Source organism: Alexandromys fortis, unplaced genomic scaffold (assembly GCF_014885135.2).
Source record: "Alexandromys fortis isolate MF-2015 unplaced genomic scaffold, M_Fortis_MF-2015_v1.1 scaffold_38, whole genome shotgun sequence".
NCBI lineage: Eukaryota > Metazoa > Chordata > Mammalia > Rodentia > Cricetidae > Alexandromys > Alexandromys fortis.
This window is the reverse complement of record NW_026067916.1, coordinates 2,511,029-2,536,542: the sequence shown is the minus strand read 5'-3', so window position 1 is coordinate 2,536,542 and position 25,514 is coordinate 2,511,029. Positions and strand designations below refer to the sequence as shown.

At 43.9% G+C, this 25,514-nt stretch overlaps 1 protein-coding gene across 7 annotated transcripts in view; it reads right to left on the bottom strand.

The window, feature by feature from the left end:
* The window catches only part of Cdk14 (cyclin dependent kinase 14), a 575,534-nt gene that overhangs the window by 519,342 nt on the left and 30,678 nt on the right, over positions 1 to 25,514 (bottom strand). Inside the window, exon 1 of one of the 7 annotated variants that reach the window (XM_050139714.1) lies at positions 2,549 to 2,562. The exons of the other annotated variants lie outside the window; for them this stretch is intronic. The gene's annotated coding sequence lies outside the window, so the exon portion shown is untranslated. Of the gene's footprint in view, positions 1 to 2,548; positions 2,563 to 25,514 lie in introns of those variants that run through there. 7 annotated transcript variants of the gene reach the window in all.

Sequence of the window (25,514 nt, the reverse complement as noted above, 5' to 3'; positions counted from 1 at the left end):
AATGAAAGGGAGGGAGGGAGGGAGGGAGGGAGGGAGGGAGGGAGGGAGGGAACAGCCATAATCATTTGTGGTCACTGTAATCATTATCAACTGTATTAAAGTCTCTTGGCTCTTGCCCTATCTACTTCTAACAGGCATTCCTCCTTGACCCTTCTGAATGAGAACTGCTTTGAGACTCCGTCCCACCCCAGTCAGAGTGGCTGTCCCTAAGAGGACAAAGGACAACAGAAGCTTGGGAGCATGGGGAAGAGGAGCCTCTAGAAATGCTGGTGAGAACCAGTAAACTGATGGAGCCAGGATGAAAGTCAGTGTAGAGGTTTTTCAGAACACTGAGAACAGAATGGCCATATGAGCCAGCAAGCTACAACATGCCTGGATATGTGCCCCAGGGACTTGAAATCAGCACTGTACAGAGATTCTTGCACACCCATATTATTACTACACTATTCACAATAACCAACATCTAGAGCCGGCTACACATCCACGAGCAGACGAAAGGAAAAGTAAATATGATATACATACATGATGGAACTTTATTTAGCCATTAAAAAATTGAAACAATTATGTTAAGCAACAAAAGTCAGGCTAGAAAGTCAGATATCAAGTTTTCTCAGGTACAGAATTTAAGACTGTGTGTGTGTGTGTGTGTGTGTGTGTGTGTGTGTGTGTGTGTGTAGAACATCAAAGTAGAAAGGAGGAAGGAAGGTTTGAAAAGTAGTAGAGAAAAAGAATGGCCAAAGATGTACGTGGCATACAGCTGAAGGTGGCCTCGGAAGGAAGGCAGAACACGAGCAAGGAGATGGGGAACAAGGGAAGGTGGTGATGCGGGAGAGGAAGGAGAACAAAGAATAACAAATATCCGTCCAAAAGTGCCATTAAGAAACCCATTATAAGCCGGGTGGTGGTGGTGCACGCCTTTAATCCCAGCACTTGGGAAGCAGAGGCAGGCGGATCTCTATGAGTTCGAGGCCAGCCTGGTCTACAAGAGCTAGTTCCAGGACAGGCTCCAAAGCAACAGAGAAACCCTGTCTCGAAAAACCAAGAAAAAAAAACATTATATTGTTTGCTGTCTTTAAAAAAAATAATTAAAAACCACTAACTTCTTAAGATAACAATAATTGGCTTTTGCTTCTGAATTATTTTTAGGGAGACAAAGATATTAAGTTCCTAATAGACATTTCCTGCTCTAATTTAAAAAACAAAAAGGAAACCATTTGGCCCTGGGTGTGAGCACAAAGCTTCTTGGCAGCACAGACTGCAGACGGCCTGTGGAGGCCTTGAAGGGGCTACAGGTTGTTGCTTGTTTAGCTTTGAGGAAGGCGATTCTTCCTGCCATGACCTAACATGACCGTTCTCAGATAAACTCCCAGCGCACAGTGACGGCTCAGGCCATGGCCTGCCACTGCAGCTGGAGCTGGATGTCCTCTGGTGAAAACACAACGGGAGGGGAGCCCCGTCGCCACTTGGAATCTTAAATTTTACAGAAGCCATGCTTTTTGTTCTTCCTCTGGGTTTGCTGCACATGGAAATTCAAAGCCTGTGTTTCAAGGCCTTGCATGCACGGAAGATCTCAAATGGCCGTGAGAAAATGACCGAGACCCTACGATTTCAGCGACACATTTAAAAACTCAGAAAATAAAGTATTATAATGCTTGTAAATGAGACATTTCATGGGAAAAGTGCATTCATCCCAACCCAGGGCGACAAGTCATCATCTCTCAAATAGTGTTTGTTAGGTTTCGTTCGTTTTGGAGCTAGCAAAATTAGAAATTTCTTTTGACTTTGACACATTCTTGAACATTATTTTATTTTATTTTATTTTAGCCTACTTTCCAGTGCACTGTGAGGTCTTGGAGGGCAAACGCCAAGGCCACACCATCCACCATTCGGTCCCCAGACCTCATGACAGCACCTTTCACACCGAGCACAGCAAATGCAGAGAATGGCTTTAAATACTGCTATAGCAACTAAAAAAAAAAAAGTCAATTTAGAAAGGTTTTAGGCAAAAGGTAGCAAGTATAAGCGAAGCACAAAGATGATTTATTTATATTAAAATATTATAATGAAACTCAATATTTTGCAGAAAAGGTATTTTTAAGTAAAATGTGAAAAGTAGAATGTAAACATTAGCCTTGGCAAGTATTATCTACTGAAAGGTTCTCATTGATACTATAAATAATTTTCACTGGCTTCAGATTCTATAAAAGTAAACTTATTTTCTGCAAAACTATTTCTCTTCTGTGGAGGGAAAGTACCGTAGAAGGCAAGCATTATCAAGGAGCCAGCTCTTCAGCCATCAGCCTGACTGGAAATCTGGTTTTGTTATACCGAAGTTGAAAGTGACTGGTGGGCACAATGGATTTCGAGAGAGACACTAAAATAGAAGAATATGACCAAAAGCTTTAAGCACAGATTTGCTCACTAATGCTTGGCTCAGGAACTGAATCCAAAATTATGGAAACAAGCGAAGTACCGCCGCTCCTCAGAGATCAAAAACAGACACCCTTAATAAAAAGGGATTAATAGTAAAGCAGGGTTCTGAACCTACTGGCAAGAGGCCCACTGCAGCAAGGTCAGCGGCTTCCTCCTGGGAGACTCTAGCCCCTCATGAGGAAAAGGTGGACAGAATAACCACAAGCAATGGTTTCTTCTCAGAAGTATTTACCTAAAGAAACAAAATGAATGCCAAGTCAGTCATGTTAAGCAGTTCAAGAAAATGTGCAGGAAATAGTGTTGCTGTTGATATAGAGAGAGTCATGAAAGCTAGAAAGAGCTTTAGATAGGAAACAGACGTGTGTGTATGTGTGTGTGCACGCGCACGCGCACACACACACGTCTCCACCCATCTTCTAAACACTTCAGAGTGTGCCGACATTACACACAGTGTGACTAAAAGGACAGGTGTCCGTTCCCTCCCCTCCTCTTCACACCAAGACACAGGCTCACCTCTATGTTGTGTGCAAATGAGCAAACTCTACACATGTGCAACCTGAATACACAGCATCTTAGCCATACCTAGAAAGCAGAACTCAGACTCGGGATCATGATTATCAGTGCCAAAATATGTTGCTGTCATTTTCATATTCTTTCACTGTTTGCCAGAGACAGGGGTCTCATGGTGGTGCCCAAGCTTTCCTTCCTGGGGCTTTCGGAGTGGCTAGGTTTACGGGTATGTGCTACAAGGCTTAGACGATACAATGAGCGTCTAATTTACAATCTCCTAACTTACATAAGCAACACATACAAGCCACAATCACCCGCCATTACAGTTCCTTTCACCTCAAAGTTAAGACAAGCTGAACGTATTCTTCTGAGGACCTAGAGCACTTGGTTAAAGCAAATAATATACTTTATAAACTTTTTCTCCCAAAGGAAGTGGCCTTGTGGGGACGGTGTCAATTTTCTCTGCCTTGTGTTGAAATTCAATTGATTTGCTTCTTTTTTTTTTTGAGAAGAAAGTCATACTTTATTAAGGTTTATCTCCAGTGATAGAGATAGAAGGAAACAGTATCAAACTCTTTCTTGTTCCCCTTCCCGTCTTCCTCATTTTTCCCTACTTCGCCTTAAGACGTGGGACTCACTCCGTATTGTAGGCCACCCTTTAACTCACTATATAGGCCAAGCAGGTCTTAAACTGGTGATTATTATTCTACTTCAGGTCCTGAGTACTGGAATTACAAGATGAGCCGCCACACCAAGCTCTGGTTTTGTTACCTCCATCTTTCCCTCTCCCCCTCCCTCTCTCCCTCTTTCTTTTCTTATTTGTGTGTTTATTTATTTATTTATTTATTTATTTATTTATTTATTAAAGATTTCTGTCTCTTCCCCGCCACCGCCTCCCATTTCCCTCCCCCTCCCAGGGAACCCTGATTGCTCTTTGGGCTGACGAGGGTGGGGGACTTGATTGATTTTGCTTCTTGAGCTGTTCTCAGATTCCTGCCAGGGAGGCCAGCGAGCAGCACACTTGGTCTTTCAGGCAGGCACACAGTGGAATTCCGCCTCTCGTCCTCAGAAACTGCCTGGGGCAGCCGGCCGCACAGCCAGCCTTGCTGCGGCTCTGGAGCCGCCTCCTAAGCTCCAGCATCAACGCACTGAACCACCTCAGACCTTTGGGAGACAGCAGCAGGATCGCTGGTCACCACCAGCAACTGGGGCTCCAGTTGACAAAAGACAGCCTGGAATGGGAAGGACTTCCCAGGAGGGTGAGAAATCCTCCACCCAGGCACTAGGTGACTCACGCTGATAAGGTGTGTCACAATAGCCTGGGTGTGAACTGTGCGAGAAGGGGACGGCACTGGATACAGGCGCTCGGTTAAATATAGGCTATCTGTAAATTGGGAGCTCAGGATCTCATCTAGTTAGAGGCCCCGTTTCATCAATGAGACCAGCACACACTCTAAAGACGCTCTAAGAGCATGACAGACCTCAGGGACTCAGATCTCCATGTGCGGGTGTGTGCTGCACAGTTCCAGGGAACACAGTCTGCACCAGGTATCTCAGCATTCTTCTGAAAGGACAGCAGAGGCCCAGGAGATCTTTATCAACCAGACAGTAAGGACCACATTTTAAAGACTAGGCGCCTTGCACTGCACTGCGCTGATGCCGGCCATCCACACCAGTTCATGCTGCTTTCCTATGGGGGAAGAATGTGAGCACGTCAAATTTTCTGTTAACGTTCCCCTGCCTGCATCACAGGACCAGGGGGATCAGTTACCACGCGCTAGGCATTTGCCAAGCACCAGGTACTGATCCAGATATTTTTGAGTACATTAACAAATCCATCCTTCATGGCCATTAAAAAAGTAAATACAAAAGACTTATACAAACAAACATACACATAAACATATACACATGTACACACACACACACACACACACACACACACCATCACCATCTCCAGAGTGTACCCTCTTAGGGCCTCAGATGACTGGGCCCCTTCTGAACTTCTGGAACTTTCCCACAGCCCGTGGCTCCATTACAGGGCACTTTCCTTCATTTCTGCTTCATGTCATAGTTTGTATAACTAATGAACCCTGATAAGAAGGGTAAATCACAATACCCAAGTGTATAGGATCTTTTTCCCTTTTTTAGCCAACTCTACTACAATTTGGGGTCATATTCTTATATGGCTACATTTACCATATCCTTGCTTTTAATAAAACTATTTCTGGAAATATACAAGGAATTATTAAGCTATTTTTAAAAGCAGATTCATATTGCCGTCATTTCAGCCACAAATATCCCTCTGTTAAACAGATCTAACATGGTAGACAGACCAGCAGGAGGCTCTCAGCCTAACCCTTCAGGTCAGAGCAGAGGACGGCACAGTGACACACTAGAAACTAAGAGGGATGTTTGTCCTGCTTTGAACTCAGCAAGTTCCCTGCACATCTCTCGGATATTTACGAAAAAGTGCGGTTTGTATTTCAACTTATATCCTACCAGCAAGCTATGGGCTCCTGCTGTCCTTGCCACAGTGAGGGTGCCACTCAGCCAGACAGTGCAGACAGCAGAGAGAAGGATGGAGAAAGACACGAGGGAAGTGGTCATGTACTTTCTCCGATGACCAATGTGAACAGTGGCTGTACAAACTCAGATGTGCTGATTGTTAAACACACAAGACTGAACCAGAACTGACAGAGAAATACTGGTGCTCCTCAATTACCCTTCAGTGTGTCCTCTCTTAAATCCACAGTTTGCTTTACCCCATCTGCCACACGGGATATGCGAAGGGATGGATAGTCCCCTTCACCAGAACAAAAGCATCGCTGGCAGTACTCCGTAGACAAAGGCAGGAGGCTCAAAGCACGGTCAACACTGCAACCTCTAGGATAGGCAAAGCTACTAGAGACAAGACTCTGATGCGGTGGGGCAGAAGGCAAGCATGACAGAGAACATACCCCTGACTCAGTAAAGAGTTACAGACAGTACAAATACAAACAAGCAAAATAAAACTGTACCCCATGAACACCTATATGGGTATCTTTACAGCAGCAACTGTTTTCCTCTTACTGAAAATGCTTTACTTTCTCACATACTATATCCTGATTACGGGTTCCCCACTCTCTACTCCTCAGTTCCTCCCCTCCTACCCTCCCATCTGGATCCACTCCCTTTCTCTCTCATTGGAAAACACAGGCTTATAAGCGATAATATTAAAATATAAAAAAGAAAATATAATAAAAGAAAAATTATCACATCTGAGTTGGACAAGACAGAAGAAAAAGAGCCAAGGAGAAGGCCTAAGAATCAGAGACCCACTCATTCATATGCTCAGGAATCTGATTAAAAACGCTAAACTGGAAGCCATTATATATATACTCGGAAGACCTGGTGCAGACCCGTGCAGGCCCTATGCATGCTGCCTCAGTCTCTGTGAGTTCATATGAACTGAGGGCCTCGCTTTCCCGATATCCTCTATCCACCCTGGGTCTCACACTCTTTCTGCCTCCCCTTCTTTCTTTCTGCCTCCCTGAGCTCTGAGGAGAAGGACTTGGTGGAGACTTGCCATTTAGGGCGGAGGGTTTCCAAGGTCTCTCACTCTCTGTACGATGTCTGACTGTGGGCTCCTGTGCCTGTTCTCATCTGCTGCAGGAGGAAGTTATAGCAGCAATTCTTTTATTTATTTATTTATTTATTTATTTATTTGTTTGTTTGTTTATTTATTTAAGATTTCTGCCTCCTCCCCGCCACCGCCTCCCATTTCCTTCCCCGTCTCCCAATCAACTCCCCCTCCCTCATCAGCCCAAAGAACATTCAGGGTTCCCTGCCCTGTGGGAAGTCCAAGGACCACCCACCTCCTTCCAGGTCTAGTAAGGTGAGCATCCAAACAGCCTAGGCTCCCACAAAGCCAGTGTGGGCAGAAGGATCAAAACCCAGTGCCATTGTTCTTGACTTCTCAGTAGTCCTCATTGTCCGCTATGTTCAGCGAGTCTGGTTTTATCCCATGCTTTTTCAGACCCAGTCCAGCTGGCCTTGGTGAGTTCCTGATAGAACATCCCCATTGTCTCAGTGTGTGGGCACACCCCTCGCGGTCCTGAGTTCCTTGCTTGTGCTCTCTCTCCTTCTGCTCCTGATTTGGACCTTGGAATTTCAGTCCGGTGCTCCAATGTGGGTCTCTGTCTCTGTCTCCTTTCATCGCCTGATGAAGTTTAATATCCAGGAGGATGACTATATGTTTTTCTTTGGGTTCACCTTCTTATTTAGCTTCTCTAGGATCACAAATTATAGGCTCAATGTCCTTTGTTTATGGCTAGAAACCAATTATGAGTGAGTACATCCCATGTTCCTCTTTTTGGGTCTGGATTACCTCACTCAGGATAGTGTTTTCTATTTCCGTCCATCTGCATGCAAAATTCAAAAAGTCATTGTTTTTTACTGTATAGCAGCAATTCTTAAGATCATAAAAAGGTTGGCAACCTAAATAATACAGTAATTAATAAACAAACAAGACATGGATTAGCTATACAAGGAGTATTATTAAATTACCTAAAAATCTGAAGGGCTTTGCCTTCAATGGCATTCCTGATCCCTGAAGTCATGGTACATGAGTACAGCCTCATGTAAAACCCCATTTAGTGAATGCTATGGCCTGAAGTGCATTACATTCCAGTGTAATTTCTGGGGGGATGGTAGTGGGAAATGGGGTCACTGGAACCACGAGAGTAGAACCCTCACGAGTGGCACTGGCGCATTTACCAGGAGGACAGAGACAAAGCATCCCTTCTGTCTGGTCACTGCAGGAAGTCAGGAGCTCTGCAGTTAGAACAGAACTCTCACTGGACCAGGCCTAGACTGAGGTCCCCATCTCAGACCGCCAGCCTCAAGAACTGCTACTAGTAAATACACGACGCTTGTAAGACACCAGGACAGAGGATTGTGCGCCACAAGACTGGGGCAGCCAAAGTCGTCTCTGATGTCACTTATGTGAACTCCATGAAACCTTTAGAGGAAACAACGGAGGGAGGATCTGCAAGTGGGGAGTGGGGAAGAATGCCACTGGGTCTGGCATTTCATTTTAGGGTGGCTAAAATAGCGGGAAACTGGAATCCAATCGTAAAGTATTAGAAAAGCAAAAACTAATCGTGACTAACAAGAGATCCTATCACTGGAGGAAAAGAAAACTAGACTCTCACTTAACAGGAGCAAAATCAGACATTGGACATCTGGCCTGGCCAAGCTTCTTACATTCCGTGGGCCCAGGTTTCCCTACAGTGTAACTGCAGTTCACGGTGGCTTCCTTATAGTGTTACAGGAGCTCGAGGTATTCTTACTTGTGGTAAAGATGAAAGATTCAGCAACATTCTTAGCATGATGTAAGTAGACAGGCAATAAATTCTGGAGAATGCCTTGAGAAAGGGAATTACTCTCTAGAGCTGTTGATAAAGCAGCCACTAGGTCCATGGTGTTTCCTAACGGAACTGAGACGAAAAGTTCAGTTCTTCAGTCCCAAAGTCACCTTCCACAGAGTGGGCGGGAAGAACCATATAAGGGCTACATGATTAGACAGTACGGGTCTACATCATCTAGAAAATGATCACGGACCCGGATCCAGACCATCTCTGCCGTTTCCGCTCTAAGGGCTACATGACTAGACAGTACGGGTATAGATCATCTAGTAAATGATCACGGACCCGGATCCAGACCATCTCTGCCGTTTCCGCTCTAAGGGCTACATGATTAGACAGTACGGGTCTAGATCATCTAGAAAAAGATCACGGACCCGGATTCAGAACATCTCTGCCGTTTCCGCTCTAAGAGAAGGAAAGATGCTCTACCGCATTTCCTACTCACTTTGAGCCCTTTATTGTAGCTTCAGTTCCTAGCATTCTTATGGAAGGTTACGTAAGGACAATTAAAATGTGAAGATGAAGACTGAATTAACAAATTTCACTGAGAGTATCTGAAAAAAAAGGACTTTGAGCAGAAACAAAGTTGCAACCAAAGTCCTAATCACAATGATCCTGATTGCTTAATAAGCTCTCTCAACATGTAAACCCGTGATATTCTCCTCATTCCACAAGATGAAATTAAGTTACGTAAGCAAGCAGCAGCGATCTCTAATAACCAAATGTCTATGGCATCAATTTTTATCAGTAAATTTCTTAAAAAAATATTTTTGAAAACCTATGTCTTTATAGCATGACCTGGTTGATGTCAACAGGAGGCTTAAAATGAGCAATGAAATACTGTCATTTTTAGCCAGTCATTGTCTACAAAACTGACTTTCCCAACTATTTCTAGTCATGTTTTAAGTGTAAAAACACTTCCTGTTTATAACTTTGAGTAAGTACCAGGAAATAGAAAGTTGTTCCCTACTGCCAATCACTTTCCCTTGGCCACATGGACAGCGCTGAACACTGGAATGCACCTAGGAACTGGGCATGACCAGCTCAAGAGCCTCAGAGCCCTCCACAAACCGAACAGCATCTTATTTACCTCATCTTAGGTTCAGCAAGATTCTAGGCCACTGTATATGACGTAATGAGCTACAGATGCCAAAATAATAAGGTCAGACTTGCGGTGGAGCGCTGGATAATAATTCTAAAACTCTCCACTGCAGCTCAAAAGCTTTTCGAGATGAATTAGCCCTCTAAAGGAGCCAAACGGAAGAAAAGGGTGAGCATTTGATTTTTCAAGTGGGTGCACTCTGTTTGCCTTACTCCAGCTTTAATATGCCAGTAATTATGCCTAGAAGTCGCAAAGCATTTTCCCCTGAGAACTTTAAGAGTTCTAAAACGATGGGCTAATCTATACTTTCAAGATCCCAGGCAGCAAGAGGGGCTTGCTATTCTCTCAAATACTAAAAAGCTGAAGCAGTTTTACCCGAGATACGCCACTCCAAGTTGAGTTTTCCGCTGGGAATGTATGTGTTGGAAATGTATCTGGCTCACACCACAGGCAACAGACCAGAAGATTAACTGACCACAGAAACTCCGAGGATCTTTCAACATGAGTCAACCTCTCTGAAGAAAGGCTGGCAAGGTCCCAGGATGTCAACTCCCTTGGCAGAATTACAAATGGCTACAGAAAATCACGAAGAATGAATGCCCTTTTTGGCTGGTCCACAACGAGCAAGGGCCACATTAGCATCCCAAAGATGCGGTCACACTCCAGATATGCATGTGAAATGTGTGGAGAGCTCTCGGCCTGAAATAAATGACTCATGGAAGGGGATGAAGCAGGTAAGTGTGTGTGCTGATTTCTATCAGATAATCAGCATGTGCCTCAACTCTAATTCTCCGCTTATCAACAGCTATCTGATGAATTCATAACTTAATTAAGCTTCGGGGTGGCTAGCAAGTAAGTCAGTATCTCCCCATGGCTTTGACTAGATCAAAAAGTCCTTTTGCAGGATTAGAGATTGTACTTCTCACCTGAAAATAGATGGTTTGCTCCAAAAGTACTTCCTTTCCCATAGGATCTTCTGCTATGACAGTGTAGGCTTCCTACTAGACATGTCCAACCAGCCAACCTTTTTGTAACAGCTGGAGAGACAAACCGATGCTCCTTTCCAAATTCCACTCCCATCCTAAATCTAGGACATCGATCCAAAGCTCCTGTCATCACGAAACCCTATATAAGAAAGTTGATAGCCGCCTCATTCATGACTTCCAGAACCTGGAAGCAACCAAGGTGTCAATCCATAGGTGAGTGGGTAAACCGGCTGTGGAACATAGAGACAAACAAATACCATTTAGACATTTTATTCTTAATATTTAGCCCTAAATGCTTCTCACTATGGGAAATAAGCCAGTCTGAAAGGATTACATACCATAACATTCAAATATATAATATGGAACATTGCAGAAAAGGGCAAGCTATCGAGACAGGAAAAAGACCAGTCGTCAGCAGGGCTTCAGGGACAAGAGTGAGGAATGAGCAAGGATGGGGCACCAAGAGCTCTCCAGGGCCCTTGCACCAGGCTGTGATACAGCAATGGGAAGGGCATGCAAACTCTAACTGTGGGGCACAGAGTAGACCCTAAGGGGAACTGTAGTTAACAGTAATAATCATGCCTGTTCCCCACAAATGCGCCACACTAAGATAGTAATAACAGGGGAAGAGGTGTAAAAGAAGATGGGGAACCAGGTGAAGGTGGCACACACCTTTCATCCCAGTACTCGGGAGGCAGAGATAGGCAGATCTCCGTGAGTTCGAGGCCAGCCTGACTTATAGAGAAAGTTCTAGGACAGGTTGCAAAGCTACAGAGAAACGCTGTCTCAAAGAAACAAAAAAGAATGATAAAATGCTATAATGCTATCTTTCTGCTCAAAATGCCTAAAACTATCCCAAAAGATTAGCTCTCTAGTAAAAGAATAAAAAACTTCAAGCTTGACAAGGTGGCACACGCCTTTAATCCCAGAATTTGGGAGGCAGAGGCAGTCAGATCCTTGAGTTCAAGGTCAGCCTGGTCTATGAAGTTAGTTCTAGTACAGCCAAAACTACACAGAGAAAACCTGCCTCAACTAATTAATTAATTAATTCTTTAAAAACAATTCATATGGACCATAAATATAGAAGCACCAATCAGGAATGTTGTTTGTGGCTACCCCTTGAGGTAATTTTTTTTTTTTTAGTTAAATGCATTCTGAAAACGAAGCTGTAGTAAGTTGCTTCATTTTAAAAGAATCTGTATTCTACTTGATAGTGTATCAACCAAAACAAAGAAAATGAACTTTTCAAGATTTTGACCACGTGAAAGTTAATCTACATGTTAGCAAAGGTAAGCAATTAATTTAGGAACTCCTATTTGCATTTCCCAGTAAGCAATCAACCAATTTCACATACTAGACTGTTTTGCGTGTGTGGTATGTGCATGGTTCTATTCAAATGTGTGTAGATGTGTATTACCAGTGTGGAGTTGTACAAGTGTGCAGCTACATGTGGTTCCGGATACTCATGTGTGTATTCCGTGCCTATGGAAGCCTGAGGATCATACTGTGTGGCTTCCTCAATTGTATCCCCCTTCTATACTGAGGTAGAGTCTCTCGCTGACCCTGGAGCTCATAGATCCTGGCTTGGTCTAGCTAGCCAGTTTTCCCTGGGGCCCCTATTTCTGCGCCCCAAGTTCTGGATTAGAAATGGGCTGCCCACTTTTCCAGGTGGGAGACAAGTGGTAAAGGGGAGGTGGGACAGCTGGGACACAGAGGGACACAGAGAGAGCTAGAGAACAAACAGGCGGGGACTGACAAAGAGGTGCAGGAGAAAGAAGCCTCCACTGTCCTACACTTTCCCTCTGAGCTCCTGAATGCTTCTCATCAGTCACATCTGGCTGCAAGACATTGTGGATGGGTGTTCATTGGTGAAATCCTCCAGAGCTCAGAGCAGGATGGAAACTTCAAAGAGGGGATGACATCAAGCCATTTCAAAACACTCACAAAAACAACCGCAGCCACAGGTAGGGGCTGCGTCTCCACTATAAACCTGACTAAGGCCAGTCGGAACCCTGACCTCCGTCACTTTGTGAGTGTCATTGGGCAAATGAGCTGACAACTGAGCCTCAGACTCACCACTTGTAACGCGATGGGCTTGCCGTACAAATACTGGGACAACAAAGTGTTCAGAGCCTATCAGAGGAGGCACCACTGTCTTCCCCACAGCATGGATCTAAGATTTGCCACATCAGGGCTCGCTGATGTCCATCCCTTTTCATTGCTGTATGTGGTTCCTCTCTTCCTAGCTACACAGTACGGTCTTTCAAGACAGGCAAGAGACAAGCCATTTCACTTCACCGCCGTGTTCCAAGATGCACCTGCCTAAAATAGAGTCTTTTATACCATGAAAAAAGATAAGTGTGCTGTAAAGACACATGCGACCCCTCTGGTAGACAGAGAAAGGCTGAACCGGTCTACTAACCCGAAGAACAGAAGTCCCATTAACGGTGCTGCTAGCTGTTTCCTTGGGTCTATATTGCACTCATCTAGTTCATGGGTTTATACAATTACGCTTCCTCGTGCCATTAGCCTTATGGAAAGTACATTCCACAGATATACTTCTCGGCAAGTGGTTCCAATTTTAATATACACAAACTATCCATCATTCCAACTGGGGGGCAATAAGAAAAAGAGGGAATTAGGGTCTGCAGACAGAAAGGGGAGATAAAGCAGATGGCAAAGCAGGAGTGAGAGTCTTGGGGAAAATAAGAGAAGACGAGAGGAAGGGAGCGTGGGGCCTGGAGTGGCCCACCGCTGGGCCAGAGGCCACTGTGCAGCACACGGAAGAAGCCCAGCAGCAGGCCCTCCGGTCTGGACTGGCGGCACATAGAATTTATCTCATGTGGCCAAGGTGAAGGGAAATGGCTGTTTTTAAGCTCCTTGGTTAAAAAAGATTTACGAAACTACCCAGCATCACAGAATACCTGTATCTGTGGAGCCCTCAGAAGGAGACTGGAGGCCGGCTGCAGGAGACACAGGCGAAGGAAAAACTGACGCAAACATGCTTCTGCAGTTGTCAGGGATGGTGTCTCTGGAAATCTTAACACCTGCTTCAGTGTCGGGGAAAGCAAACACCTCAGACGACAGGCAATTTTAAATGTAGAGACCGGAGGAAACTGGTCACATGAAGCATCAACAAGGCTCAGAAACAAAAGAAGATAAGAAACTGCAAGATCTAGGTGTCAAAGTGGGAACCATACAGAGTGTAGCGGCTTCTCACACCTCAGTGAGTAGGGGTCAAGGCAGCACTTGCTCTTGGCGAAGCTATGAGCTGGACACAAACAGGCGCTGAATGGAGCATTTGTGTCTGGTTGCTCCCCTTCCTCTATGGCCGAGTCTCCATGGGGTGCCTCATCCTACTGGAAGGGAAAACAGTCTGCAGAGCCCAGCCCCAGTCTCAGGCAGCAAAGTCTAAAATGGCAGGTCTGAAACTAAACCACACCTGGCAGCCAGCACAGCTGGACGTCCATATTTCCCTGGATTCCAGCTCCCTGGTCTGACAACCCTCCAGTACGGGTTTTCCAGGAACCTCAGTCTCGAATTTGAGAACCAAGGAGTGTTATATGTTTTTTCTGACTAAAGCTAAGTTAAAATGTTGCGCTAAGCATTTATTCCTCTGCCATGATGATAAATATATTTTCTATAAATTCCGGCCAGAAATTCCATGGAACAGAACATCATTTCTAATTGAGAACACTGGGAATTCCAACAATTTCTTCCAATAAAGGAAACTTTTTAATGAATCCCTAGTTTTCGAAACCTGTTTAAACAGCTCCTGATCCCTCTCCAAGACGTGGGCTCCACTGAGATGAAGCACGGGTCTTGAGCAGAGCGAGGATTTTGTCTGGCAGGAGGGAGAGATGAGAGGCTTAGGGGAAAGGGCGGCCATTCTCCAGGCAAACCCCCAGGATGGCGCTTTTCCTGGCATTAGTAGACACAGGCGTGCCCTCCCATCCTAAGCAGAGCTCATCTGTATGACCACGGGGACACTGAAAACATGACAGTGCATGATTTCCAGGGTCACGAACGACACGTGGTTTCCACTGGTCTGTCTCTCCTGGAAGACTCCCTCTGGGAGAAGCCAGCCACCACAAGAGAATACTTAGACAGCCCTATAGAGACATCCATGTGGCAAGGAATCGGGGCCGTCTGCCAGCAGCCAAGGGGTGAGTCACTGAGCAGACAGGCCTCCCGGCTCAGGCAAGCCTTCAGAGCACTTCAGCTCAAACGGCTGTCCTGTGGGAGACACTAGAGTTGGAAACACTAGACTGGGCACTCCAGGTTCCTGCCACAGAGGGTTCTACGAGAGAACAGACGTCAGAGTTGCTTCAAGACATGAAGTTCAGGGGTCACTTCCCTGCCGTGTCTCAGCGCATAACCAATGTTACTGAGGGTGCTGTGTGCTTATATTCTCTTGTTCTTCAGGTAACTGGATGAGACCCATTAAGCACACATCAGCCCTTGGCCCACAGATGCGCCTGAAAGAATTCTGGGGCCCCACTAAGGTCGTTCATTTAAAGAAGCCAGCTGCTCCCATATTCTCTATCCATTCAACTACTCTTATAATATACCTTGAAATCTCTACCAGCTGAAGCCAACAGGAATGAAACGCTATGGGGTTTAAGCCCCTTAATGCTGGGCACATTCCGGGAGACGATCAAAGATCAAGTCACACGAACTGTTGCTACCCAAGGGGAAGGTGGGGACGGAGGACCTCCAGAGCTCCCTGCAGCCGGAAGCGGGAAGACACCAGCCCCTCAATGTCCTAAATCTTATCAAGTAGTAAAAGTAGTTCGGAGTCTACAGGGGAGGAAACGGTTTAATAACAAAAAGAAAGACAATCAGCTTCATTACTAAAGTAATTCACCCTTGAAACAACTAGGAAATCACCAGTGTTCGTGTGTCTAACTGGGAAATCTTGTAGTTTCAGAGAACCGGAGAGGAAAGGTTAGGGAAATGAACAGTGAGGGTCAGAGTAAGCAATTTTGGCAGCATACACAGGCATGGCACACAATGGTCTTTCATCAATGGCAGACTTGTGCACAACAGTAGCCACACAACCTATAACTGCAGAGTAATGTCACAGCCATCAAGTTTGTGCAATGCCCATAACAATGAGACTGCCTAACACCACACTGCATGTCTTGGAACATGTTCCTGTCACTAAGTGATTCTGGACTTTCTTGAAATTTTACAGGCCCATGGCACACGTGACTTGGCATTTACAAATGTGAACAAAGCCGACCACTTTCCCACACCTGAAAGGACAAGATGTGTACAAAAGCTAATGTCGGAGCTAGAGATACGCCTTGTAGAGGAGGACTCAGGATGGATTCCCAGCACAGCATGACAGCTAACAACAACTATAACTCCAGTTCCTAAGGGGGGGGGGAGAGAAGAGAAAAGGAGAGGAGAGAAAGGAGGTGGAATGGAAGGGAAGGAAAAGGAGGACGAAAGGAATTTACAAGCAAAAAACAAAGTACAGAAGCAGTGTTTAAAATGTTGTTCACGGTCACCTACAGGGAAGAGCGACTGTAGACTAGGAAATAACAAGAAATTTTTATGATCTGCTGTTGTTTTAAACTATATATTTTAATGCTTTAAAAGTAAAACAAAAAGGCTTAATAAAGAAACTAGACCAGGGAAAAATAAAGGCTTACATTATAGCTAGACTTGAACTAATTTATAATGCCATCCACTCAGAGCAGCCAGGACCTCGCTTTGGGCTTCAGACACTCACAGGTACATTCAAGCGTTAAAAATCCCCATTTGGAGGCGAAGGTCTTTCACAGTCAGCCTGCCTCTCAGTAATTAGGGACAGCGCGCTGTCTCAGTGTAAAGTCAACAACGGGAGATGTCCATGAGCTGCTCACCCTCCTGCCAAAGCCGAGCGAATCGCGGGAGATGACGGAATTGCCTTTCTCTGAGCGTTTGGGGAGAATGGCGAGGTTAAAGACGGAAAGAGAAGTCGGCTTTCACTTCACTAGCTCTGCAGGGCCCCAGAAGTAAGAAGCTGTGGGAGAGCTGGCTGCTCCTGCCTGCCGACTCCACCCATTAATGTCAGCTGTAATTTTCTTCTCCACTGACCAAACCCTTTCTGAGGCCAAGGGAGCGCTTCCCAGATCTGGCTGCGGTGAAGAAGTCTGGTGAGTGCCAGTTAATTCCTCTCAGTGTGCATGACATGGGAGGGAAATTCGAGCAGGACAACATGCTTTCAAGAGAGGATGTTCCCTTTCTCTTCTGGCCAACGTGTCGACCACTTCAGCTCAAACGGCTGTCCTGTGGGAGACTTTATTCCCACCATAAACCTTGTGAAATGTATGGTTAAAAATGGGGAATATATATATATATATATATATATATCATATAAATTTGTCTTTGAAATTACATTTCATTTCCCTCTCCCTCTGAATTTTACCCTAATGAAATAAGCTCATATTTGTGTAGGAGCCAGCCATGATAAGCTAAATAGAAACAGACCAACCAAAGGAAGGTATTTACTTCCAACCATTATCATCTGCCAGAGTAGGACTTGGTCATCCACAACTTCAATGAAGGCCTGAGTCTCAGTAGTTTACCCTGAAGCAACACCTGGTTGCAGGAAGAACCACAGACTGAGATTACAGGAGCACCACCCAAGAACAGACCATCCGAAGGAAATGCCTAACGTTCCAACCGTTGTAGATAGGATCACCTGCCAGCACACTTACCAGGAGATCCCTAGACAAATGTCAGCCAATCAGGGGTCCTAAAACCTCACCCCCGCCTTTACTACTATAAAAACCCAACTCTGACTGAGTTTGGAGCTCTCCATTTATTCCAATACACTGGACATGAGGAGAGACCGAGTTTGCAAACTTGCATAAAATAAAGGCTCTTTGCTTTTACATACGGGACTCAGTCTCCTTATTGGTTTTTAGGGGACTTGCTGGATCTGGGCATAACAGTTTTAAAGGTTTTTACTGAGTTACACTGATTTACACTGAATTACACTGATTCCCTACAGCAACAACAAAAGAAGTACATCTTTCCAGCCTCAAATTTAAAAGTTTTTAGATGCCCCTGATTTCCTGTGACAATAAATAAAAAAATCTTGCATTTGACAGCAATTTTATGCAGTTAATCTAGATAAACAAGGCAAAGTAAGCATCCTGCTTCATGTGATACAGTACAGTAGATGGGCAGAGTGGTTATGGCACCTAAAGATGTGCCTGATACCTGATGTAGAAATGGTGGACTGGTATTTTAAGGAGCAAGGCCTGGAAATCTTGAGTCAGCACGCCCGAGTAAGAGCTAGGGAGAAGGCTCAGTCAGTATAGTGCTTGTCATGCAAGCAAGAGAATTCACGTTCAGATACCTCTACCCTTAAAAAAAAAAAAAAAAAGCCAGGTGAGCTCTAGCATAGTAAAGGAAGTCCAAAGCATAGTAAGTCCAATGCTGGAGACATAGAGACAGAATATTTCAGGGATTCAAGCAAATATCCATATATACAAACTAAATAAAATATCCAAAAAAAGACTGTGGGTGGAGAAGGATGGTTCATACTAGTTTGTTCCATTGCAAAATAGGGCAGCAGTGTAGTGAAAGAAAGTGTAGGAAAGAACTCCCTGCATGCTGCCAGGACATGGTACAAGCATGTTCTCAGGCAATGCAACGTTAAGAAAGAGTAAAACAGAAGCCGACAGCCTAGGAGTCAATTCTCTTCCATCCAGCAAGCCGGCCGTGCTCCTCCTGGAGGAGACCCGCTTTCAGGACCTTCGAGATGACTGTACTGTGTTGAAAGATTACAGATGGTGAACTCCTAACGAACTACACAGTTTCTCTTCGCTAACACCCCATTCTCCATAGGACAGAAATAGTAACGTACCAGGAAAGAAACTGAACTTTCCCGAATAGATCACAATAAAGTGCAGAAACAATCAAGCAGAAAGAACGCGCTCAACAGTTGGTGGAAAGAGTTCCAAAGGCCGATGAATTTTCTGTCACTGGTACTTTCTACCCTAAGGGTTGATGGTTTTGTACCATGTGCTCCCTTAGACAGTGATAGCCAAATGAGCCCCAAGTAGCCACTTTTAAAATCAGACCCAAGCTTGACAGGAACTTACGACTGGATTAATATGGCTTGTAGTCATCTGAATGTCACGTTGACAAACGAAATGTTTGTCTTGATGACATCTCCCCCTAGGCATATGGCGCTTCCATTAACTCCAGCATCATTCTGCATCATTGTCCTCAGAATATTCATAATTTACAAGCCGACTCTCTGGCCATGATTGATAATTGCTCATAATGTTGAGGGGAAGCTCCCCACACAGATGCTATCCGGTGTGGAGGCTCTCTGTAATTACTGCTCGTTTCAAAGAACAAAGAGTTGTCTCTGAGGCAAACCCCTAATGACCATGATTCACATACGAGATGGAAATATTAGCATAAAAATATAACATAGAAATATAACATTGGAAAACTCAAAGAAATGATTCTAAATCATAGAGGGATATAAATTCCTAATATTGACAGTTTCACCTATCAAGTATTTAAAATTTTGCCTCGTTTAGGACCCTGTAATAAAACTGTAAAAAAAATAAACCTTCGTTATCCTTGAAACTACTGTGATAATCGTGAAATACATTAAAAACCCAAGAGCTATAAAGAAAATCTGCAACCAAATACATATCCTCAAATATTGATTGTCACAATTCAAAATTATTTGAGAAAATGCCCACTTCTAAAATTAGTTCAACAGACACTCCCTCCATATGGGTTGCACCATGCGTCACAGACCACAGCAACCTTGAAAAACAGATATAATACTCAAGAATGAAAAAAAAAGCGATTAGAAAACTATTTGAATAACATAAAACCACAAAAAATAAGAACGACATCATTCTCTGTAATTCACAGCTAAAGAGGGAAAGAACCCTTGGTTGTAAATATGCACTAAGAAAATCAAAACACATGTGTAAAATTCTTTTAATACCTTATAAATAAAAATGAATGCGTAAAACTTACTTTATTATTATGCTAAAGCATAGCAAATTATGTTATGTGGTTTTCATAAGAAAATGTGCCCAAATCTTTATATCATTGTTTTTCTAAGAATTAGAAAATAATTGCAAGTAAAAAAATGAGAATTAATTTCTTTTCATAGTTATAGACTCATTTCCAAGAAGACCCAAATTCAATCAAATTTTCTATGCATAACAGCCATGAAATTTTGATCTTCACAATAAGTGGGTTCCCTTTGAGCGACCTTTTATTCTTACCCTTGAGTGTCTTTCCAGTTCCAATTAGTAAGCCATAGTCTAGCTACATCCAACAGACTGAAAGTATTTGTGCTTGACGGAGCTTTCTGCTCTGGCACCTACAAGAAATACTGGCATTTTCCCAACTCAGCCCAAGAGCCTTCCCTGGTGCAGAAAGGGATACTGTGCACATCCCTTCAGCCTTCGGACTTTGTGTCCAACCCCAAGGTAAGCGCTGAGGGAGGCATTCTCTTAGGTCCGTAAGTCCCATTATTTAACCCTTCTAAACAGCCAGCACAAAACTGTCAGAAGCTTCTTGCGGTGCTGGTTCCTCGTCTAGGGACCATAACCTCTTCCAGGAAGTCCAAACACACCGCCATGCTGCTCACTGGACCAGCATCAGGTTTCACTCATGAGTACGACCTCATCACCACGCCACCACTCTGCACAGCACCCTGCATCAGCCACACCTCTTCTCCCATAGGGTACACAGCCCAGGCAGCACACTGAGGGGTCTGATGGTAGGTCCCCTGGCAAGCGTGGCCCTTGCCACAGAGGCACGTAGGAAACCTTTCCTTGGGAGAAACTTCCTCACAGTGTTGGGAGAAAGTCACTAGTATTGTGGATGACCCAGGAGATAGATCTTGAATGAGCACTCTACATAAATAAGCTGAATATATGCTTAGCATGCTACCAAAACACAGGATGCTCCTCCATTTTTCTGTATATTTGCTTTGGTTTTTGAGACAGGGTCTCTCTATGTAGTCCTGGTTATCTTGGAGTTCACCATGTAGACCCCAAATCTTCCGTCTTTTAAAAGTAAATAGTTGTAATCTACACAGACAATGTCTAAACAGGAGAAAATTAATAAAATACATAAACTAATTCATAAGTGCAAAATAAGAGGAAGTTAATATTGCCTTTAAAAACTGTATAATGTATATATGCAGTTGGGGTTTTTTTTCTTTTTACTCTTAGATCTTTTGGGGGGCCTGCCACTCAGCTCCCAAATAATCACATGGAGACTTATTCATTGTTATGAATGTCGGACTTAGTTTGGCTTATTTCTAGCCAGCTGTTATTAAATTATACCATCTAACTTTTACCTCTGGGCTTTTAACTTTCTCTATTCGGTATACCTTTCCTTGCTTCTTAATCTGTGGCTTGCTGTGTAGCTCGGTGATTGGCCACGGACATCCTCCTTTCTCTCCTTTTCTCACTCCCCGATCGTCTCTTCCAAGACTTCCTTTATTTATTCTCTGCCTGCCAGCCCCTCCTATTCTTTCTTCTCCCTAGCTATTGGCCTTTCAGTTCTTTATTAGACCCATCAGGTGGTTTAGACAGGCAAAGAAACACAGCTTTGCAGAGTTAAACAAATGCACCATGAAAGGATGCACCTCATCTCTGCATCATTAGATAAACACTCCACAGCATACACAAATGGAACACACACCTTCAACCAACATTCCACAACAGATATATACACATCTAGAGATCTATATGCCTGGGTCTAACGACACTGAGTGACTTAATGAGGTGATAAAATGTTTGTAGTTCCTTTTTAAGTAGTTTAAGTTTTAAAGAAGTGAAAGTCCTTTTACCGCACTTCTTACTGATGAATTGGAAAGATGCCCCCAAACACGAATGAGTACAAATACACATTCATAGCCACCATACCACCTACAGCTATATGTATTACTGCAGTTCATAAATGCAATGCCACAAGCCGTTCTGTGATTTCAACTGAATCTGCCTAATGAAAAAAAATGTCTTTATAAAGTAACTTATATAAAAAAAAGTTCCTAAAGTTTTCAGTGTACAATTGAAAATACACACACACACACACACACACACACACACACACACAAGCACAAACGTCTGCCCTGTAAGTGAACGTAGATCTGGCCAATCAGAGACGAGCTCATCACTAACTGGATCTCAAACAGGAGCGTTGAGAGACAATAATGGAGCCGAGGGCTAGTGAAGAAAGTGGCACCGAACAGCTCTGCACGTACTTGTGTCAATACAAATGCATAAACACTCAGAAAGAGAATGATAAACATGCGCTAATCTGGAAGGTAGGATAAACCAGACTTTAGAAGTTAGTCATGCACTGTGCTTATTCTGTTTTATTAACGCAGAACATGAAGTGTTGTTAGCTTTTTGAATTCTGTCACGAAAGGTCATTTTAAAAAAAATAACAGCTACAATTTACAACAACCCTGGTAACAAGGCAGCGAAGAAATTATCTCTGAATTATAAAAAAGATATATAACCAGAGTACTTTCAGCCTGGAGGAAAAAAATCTCACTATGTTATTCTTATTTTACTTTTAGTGGGAGGGTTAATGAAAAACCTGCTATTGCCTGGAGTTTTGTTACCATGGCACGCCACATCACGGCTGTTCCCAACGTGGACTGAGGACCAGCAGTAAAACGTCACCGGACCACTGTGTGAAAAATGAGAGGGCTGAGGCCCACCTCAAACCTCCTACATCACATCTCATGGACCAGACCCGCCAGAGTCCTCTCCTCATCAAAGCCCAAGATGCACTGTCTAGAACATAGGCCACGCGGAAATCCTCCAATGGCTGAAATTCCTCCACGACCACCTACACTGGAGACTCATACACCTTCGGCACTTCATAATCACTGGCCAAGAAGAAAACTGAAGAGACATGGAAAAATCAAGGTGCGGTATGAAACATGAGGCGGCAGGCTAGAATCAAAACCCAAGCCTATTTCATAAAACTATAGGACCTTGAAAAGGAACTGGGCAGCAAAACAGAACCAAGTGCTAACACAAGCAAAGACAGCATTCACAGTGTTCAGCGGGTTTCGGGGCTTCTGAGTGAGCGTGCGCAGCAAGAACTGTGCTGGGTGACAGCTCTTGCCATAAACAGAGCACACTCCATCAGCCAGCCTCTCCTCTGCTGATCTCACACACACGATGAATGAATTCATGAAAAGAAATCTTTCGTCCAAAATTAAAAGTCTCTTTACATATCTGTGGCCACTGAGGCCCAGACTCGGACTCTTTTACTTTGGTAGGAAAGTAACCACCAGTGTGACAAATGCTACCGCATGAATTATGTGGACCAATAGGACACCTGCATGGTGGTAAGACCATTTTGAAGACAAAAAAGAACAGGAAAACATTCCAAAGAATAATTTCCACATTTGTCTTATGCACTATTATTCTACATTTTGTATTTAGGGTTAAGAATACACAAGGCTAAGATAACATTGCTCAGAGACACGGTACATGAGGTTGCATTGGGGGGCATAAATTTATCTATTTCTTTTATTTTAAAATTTGACTAACAGGGAAAAAATATGTCAGTGACATGATACTTCTCTTTGACAGTCATGGCCTGGAAGCTCATTAAAATGATCTCAACACTTATTTTAGCAAGTGTTAAGTAGTAGAGCCCTTGAGAAATGTTTGTATGCGGGTCCCTAAATCCATTCCCTAGGGAGAAAGAAAGCCTTTAATAAAAAATACAGGGAGCCAGCACAGGGGCTGCCACGGTCCAAAAGTACTCCCAGGGATGCCCAGTTCTCTCACAGTCTAGGAATGCGGGAGTGGGAAAGATAAACAAATTCCATCCACAATGGCCAATCATTTCCTGGCCTAAGCCTTTCAAATGGCTACACTTTCTCACCTCAAAGTACAATGAGGAAATTAATGCAATCTCGGATGCCAGGAGCAGCTCTGGGTGGCAAACAGTCAGAAATCGTGGGTATTAACTTGTACAAGATTGCTTAAAAGTAACCCAGTTCTTCCATGTTACAAAAGAAAGGGGGGGGAAGGCTCTCCTGAAATTAGGGAGGAGACTGGAAAGCCATGCTTAACAACGGTAAGACTTCTGCACACTAAGTCAAGGCAGAACTCCCGGTGCTGGGAAGGGCTGCTCTCAGTTCAGCAGGAAGGTTTCAAATCGGAAGCCAGCAAAGCAACCCAAGCCATCTTCCAAACCTGGCAGATTCCTCTCATTCCTGGCCCGGGAACAATTCTGTCAGTTGGGAAAGCTGGAGCCAGGCCAACACACTGCTTCAGCAGCCTGCTGGGGGATGGGTGAGGAGAGGGAAGTGTCTGGGCAGCTGGCTTTTGTCACCGGGCCTTCCCTCTTCAAGAGGCTTATAAACGAATTTCCTTGACATGATAAAGACAATGCTTTAAAGTGATCAAGAGCATAAAAATATCCGAGGTGTGAAGGGCCAGTCAGTACATGAATTAAATCTGACTCAGACAGTAAAATGTGATGTTCTAGCCGTTTTTCAATTATTTTCATTAGACTAGCTTCAAGTGTCTATATGGAAGAAAAAGAAGCCAAGACACTGAGACCTTAATATAGCCACTAGGTAGGTGTTCCCCTCACTTCCAAGGAGCACTGGAGCCCCGTGGCCCCAGGCAGATCACCCTGGTTCAAGGTACTGAGAGGCCTGGCCACCACCACCATAGGCGGACACACTGAGGCTCAGTGTGACTCAACAGCTGGGTTCCTAATTTGGAATGCCAACAAGTCCTTCCCTCTTAGCCAAACTGCCAGGACTCCCTCCATTGCTTGAATTGCTGGAGCTTTAAGCACCTAAAAGATTGTGAAATACGGTTTTCAACTATGGGAAAACTAAGCATTTAGAGCCATGAATCTGTAACACAAGACACAGAAAAATAAAATGCATTTGTCTAAAAATATAAATTAGTGGATGGCTCATTTGATCACTCATAGTCATCAAGGAAGTAACTATCAATTTCAAAACCACATTAGTAAGGTTTGTAGCTATGGACCAAAGATTCCAAAAATAATCTAGACTTTCAAAATGAACTTTCCTTGTGGTGGATTACCTATCAGAACTGCAATGCCTGCAGAGTTCCGAACGCTCCAAGTCCAGAGACAAGTTCTCTTTAGCCTCCTCCTCAGGCCTCTCAGGAGCCATGTATCGTCCTCCTCTGTACCTAACCTAACAGCCTTGCAAGCCTTAGGCAAATCATTACCCATTTACAGGCAGAGCACTAGTTTCCCTTGGAACATATTAACTTAGCAGATGACTAGCTCCCACCAACCCAAAAGCTAACTAAGCCTGTCGTCCATCCGGAAAGATCTGAGGCATATGATGGAGATTTCTCCATCTCGATGTGACCCTGCCCCTCTGGGGTTTCCAAGAGTGTATTTGAAAAGTGTCTTCATGTATGGCTTTATTATGTTATTTCACTTTGAATAGGTAATGTACAGGGAGCCTAAATCTGTGCTCCTGGGCCATAGTCACTCATATTTGGCTTCAGAATAATCTCTTGGGCTCTTTTAGATAACAGCTGCATTTATAACAATTATGGCTTTCTGGATTCTCGAGACAGGGTTTCTCTGTGTAGCCCTGGCTGTCCTGGAGCTCATTCTGTAGATGAGTCTGAACTCAAACTCAGAGACCTGCCTACCTCTGCCTCCCCAGCGCTGGGACTCAAGACATGCTACTAGCTGTAGCATTACTAGGCTTTCTCACAACATAATGGAATGGGGATATAAATGTTCTACCTTTTTGTAAAACTAGGTTTCCACAGATTTCATGCAATTGGGTTACGTGTTGTTTGTGTCAAAAAATACATAATAAACTAGCGACATTGCAGTGTATTTTTTCATTCATTTTTACTGCATACTAAAATTATTTTTGGCATGCCCAGTTTAGATGCATGTGTGCAACTGGACCCCATACTTTTTTGTGTGCTTTGTTGTGGTGACGTGGTTGTGGTCTGGCATTTTTCCTTTTTAGGTTTTATTGCTTTAGTTGCTTTCCAGTTTTTTGAAGAGAGAAAAAGAATGTGACGTTTGATAGATAAG